Source organism: Phodopus roborovskii, unplaced genomic scaffold (genome assembly GCF_943737965.1).
Source record: "Phodopus roborovskii unplaced genomic scaffold, PHOROB, whole genome shotgun sequence".
Taxonomy (NCBI): domain Eukaryota; kingdom Metazoa; phylum Chordata; class Mammalia; order Rodentia; family Cricetidae; genus Phodopus; species Phodopus roborovskii.
The window spans coordinates 38,154,387-38,158,540 of NW_026126511.1; the positions used below are offsets into that span (position 1 = coordinate 38,154,387).

The following is a 4,154-nucleotide window of genomic DNA, read 5'->3' on the forward strand; positions in this document are numbered from 1 at the left end:
TGTATGTATATGTATATGTATATATGTGTGTGTGTGTATGTAATGTATGTATGTATGTATGTACGTATGTATGTGTGTGTATATATATGTGTGTGTGTGTGTGCCCCACACCGGACTCACAGACATTTTTTTATTACATTTATTTATTTTTGTGTGTGCACAAGAATGCACATGCCTAGGCATGCATGTGGGGGTCAGAAGATAACTTTTTGGAGTGGTCCTGGGGATGGAACTCAGGTTATCATATCAGGCTTAGCATCAAGCTCCTTTATCTGCTGAGTCATTTCTCACCAGCCTGACTCCCAGAGAGTTTACTGAGGTAGGAGGCCCTTGAATATTGGTTGGATTTACATCTCACCCCCACAGGAATATTCTTTACCACCAAGTCCAGAGTAGCACTTCCTCCCACTCACTCAGCTCAGTTAACATAATGTCACTCGTGGAATGGATTGGTGTCTTATCACCCATATAATGACCCATATAATGACCCATATAATGACCCATATAATGACCCATATAATGACCAGTGGCAGGCATGCTTGCTTATCCAAAACTCTTCGAAGGACCTGAGTTCAATCCCCAGAACCCACAAAAGCCCAGTAGACCAAGCCTGAAAAAACTACACCCACGGTCTCCCTCTGGCCTTCACAGCCACTGTTATTAAACACTTGACTATGAAGGGGGCACCGAATCGCCTAGCAGATATAACGCTATCTAGTAATAACACAAGGTGTGCAAAATTTTCCTCATTCATATTAGGTGTTCAATAAATATCACCCGCTATTGTTAGGACCCGCATTTTCTAATCAGCTCTGCTCTATCTAGTTCAACTGGCCATTTGATCAGTTCCTCCTCTAAAATCCTGTTAGAGATTTTGTTCTGCTGTGTTTGAGACAAGGTCTCACTATGCGAAGCCCAGTGTGACTGAGAAATGGCGACAGTCCTCTTAACTTCCCAGATTCTGGGAAGACAGGAATGAGCCACTGCACCGCAGGAATTTTAATAAACATATATCCTGCCTTTGGCCCTCATGGAGGATGACGTTTACTTCCCTTAAAATCTGAACGGACTTTGGATGGAGTGATTTCACACAGGAAAGCCAAGTCGTTTTCATGCACATTTTCACTGTTGTTGGTAGTTTGGGAACGACCTGGGAGATTCAAAGAATTGAACCCTGGTGGAGAGAAACACGGCCTCCAGCTCCTGTGGGTTTTCCTGTCCTGGCTGCACAGGACAGGTAAAGAGGTGAGGGATTGGGGTGGAGGAATTGTGAGGGGCCTGAGCGCTGGCCACACCGAAATCCTGCGATTTCTGACTCTAGTCAAACCAGAATGCTGGAAGGTTCCACTCACTCACTCACTCACTCACTCACTCACTCACTCATTCAGTTTAAACAGACTGCGTCAAATACAGCAGTGAAGGTGTGCCTTTTCTGTTGCCGGTATCGCCTCCCTGCTGATATTTCTGAAATCTATTTCCCTTTCCTCTCCCTTCTGGACATCAGCGAAGTGAGACATTTGAATCGCAAGTCCGGGAGTTTTGCTCTCCTCTGAGGAAGGGCTTAAGCAGACTCATAGGCTGCAACAACCTGAAGTCCCTGAATGCCATTCTTTGGGTGTCTTGAACCTTTTTGTGCTGCTGTGAACACTCAAAGAAAGGGATATAAACCCAGTTTATCTAAAAACTCTCCGCTTGGGTCAGGCCAGTACATAAACCTAGTTTTTATTCTAAAACGTATTGGCGTTCCCACACCGGGAGTCGAACCCGGGCCGCCTGGGTGAAAACCAGGAATCCTAACCGCTAGACCATGTGGGAGACGACAAATGCAAAGTGGAGCTCAGGCAAATTGAGTCTCTTTCCTTTGCTCCTCCCATGGGCTGTAGGTTCCGCCCGAGTGTGAATCTGATTTGCGCATGCGCTAATCCACTTTGTGGCTAAGCGTTCTGCTCAGCACTGCTCTGCTCTGCTCCAATCCCCGCCTTTTGAGGTCCCCTGGGGTTAGGTCCTGCCCTGATTGTGCTGGTCTTCTTGGGACCATAACCCTACAAGGAGCAACTGTGGCCCTCCTTCCCTCTCGCTGGCCTTCCTCAGCACAGAGGCGGATGCTCAGCATCATAGTTCTTTCTGTGGACCTTGGGTTCTCTTTACACGTCCTGCCTGGCTCCGGTCCTGGCCCCGGGGACTTGGGAGGGTCACGGGCGGGTCCTCTAAGGCTTCTGAGTGACACCCAGAGGCCGGCGCGGAACCGACCCTAAATAGAAACTGTAGAAACTGTTCGCTGTGCTCACCTTACACAATGAAGCTCCGTGGCCCGGAGAGAGGCTAGCAGCGCTGACTGCAAACCTACTGAACGCAGATGTCTCTTCCCGTTCGCCTGTCTACTCACCACGGCCGTCTTCTATGCTAGCTCTAAAGGTTTCTTTGTCTGCAATCCTAAAATAGCTGCTTTCATTTCGGGGGACACCAGATTGGGAACATCTCAGGACACTCTGTAAAACTAACCCTACCAACTACCGAGAGCCCTGCATCCTGCTTCCGAATTTAGGGGGTGAAGCAGGCAGGGATTCCATGTTTACTTTACTCATGGGATAATAATGATTACTTTTAGGTATCTGACAGTTTTAACGTTACAAATCACCGGTATTATTCATTGGGTGGAGGCCGTCTATGATATATAACCAAATGCAAGTTTTTCTTTTTTTTTTTTTTTTTCTTTTTCTTTTTCTTTTCTTTTCTTTTTTTTTTTTTTTTAACTAAGAGTCCAGGCTGGCTTAGAGTTCACGAAGATCCAACTCCTGAGTGCTTCAACTAACAACATGCACAACCTTGCCCCGCTGCAAGTTTACTTTTTAAAAGTTTTTATTAGCATATATTAGCTGTACACAATAATGGGTTTCATTGTGACATTTTCATACATCATGGACTTTGGTCACACTCACCCGGACAGTCCACCTCCTGCCAGTCCTCTTTCCCACTAGTGTGTGTGTGGTGTGTGTGTGTGTGAGAGAGAGAGAGAATTACAGGAACACAGGGAAAAGGTTGCTTACAGGTGCATAGGCACCTTGCTAGTGGCTACACCATTCAAGAAAATTCTTCCCAATAGTTCCTCAGGAATGGGTGGGACCGCCTGAGCTCTGCACGCCCTTCCCCAATCCCCAGAATCTTAACTGTATATCACACAGGAGAGGCAGGGTCCTCCCAAACCCCTCTCAACAAGTGTGCTTTTGTCTCCCCCAAACGAACAGTAATCACCAGAAACCTTCGGGGCTCTTTAAGGAACAGAACACAGTCAGGACAATGCACCATTCAGCAGCTCAAACTTTACTGTAGAACATTCTCCCACATCTATCCCATCCCTGGCTTGGGAATAATTGCTGGCTTATACTGATTCTCAAAGTTCACTGTGCATTTCTCTCCTGACTTGGTATCAGGATATCACAGTGGTAGCTGGAGATGGACACACGGTGACTGCAGAATTGAGTAAATGTTGCAAAGCTGGCAGCCTTTCCCAGGAGAGCAGGGATACTAGCAATAGCGATGTTAAGAGTTAGTTAAGAATTAGTGGTGTGCTAGTTAAATACCACACCAAGGGGAGGTAGCTGCTTCTCACCTCTCCCAATGGCCTTCCTCCTGTGGACACTCGAGGGTGTGAGGGAGAGAAAGGAAGGGCATCCGATACAGCCCAGACTTGCCACTGTGGGGCCTGCACTTGCTTTAGAGCTGGCTCTCACTAGACATGGGTTCCTAGAAGGCAACTGTTTTTGTTAGGGTTTCTATGGCTGCAAAAAACACCATGTCCAAAAAGCAAGTTGTGGAGGAAAGGGTTTATTCAGCTTACACTTCCATATTGTTGTTCATCATTGAAGGAAGTCAGGACAAGAGCTGAAACAAGGCAGGAACCTGGAGGCAGGAGCAGATGTAGAGGCCATGGAGGGGAGCTACTTACTGGCTTGTTTCCCCTGGCTTTCTCAGCCTGCTTTCTTATAGAACCCAGGGCCACCAGTCCAGAGATGGCTCCACCCACCATGTGCTGGGCCCTCCCCCACTGAGCACTAAATGAGAAAATGCCTTACAGCTGGATCTCCTGGAGGCATTTCCTCAACTGAGGCTCCTTCTTCTCTGATGACTCCAGCTTGTATCAAGTTGACACACAC

At 47.2% G+C, this 4,154-nt stretch overlaps 1 non-coding gene across 1 annotated transcript; it reads right to left on the reverse strand.

Annotated features, from left to right (window-relative positions):
- Nucleotides 1-1,743: 1,743 nt before the first annotated feature.
- Trnae-uuc (transfer RNA glutamic acid (anticodon UUC)) lies at nucleotides 1,744-1,815 on the reverse strand. The gene has a single exon. It is a non-coding gene; the product is annotated as a tRNA-Glu (tRNA).
- Between the last annotated feature and the right edge of the window lie 2,339 nt (nucleotides 1,816-4,154).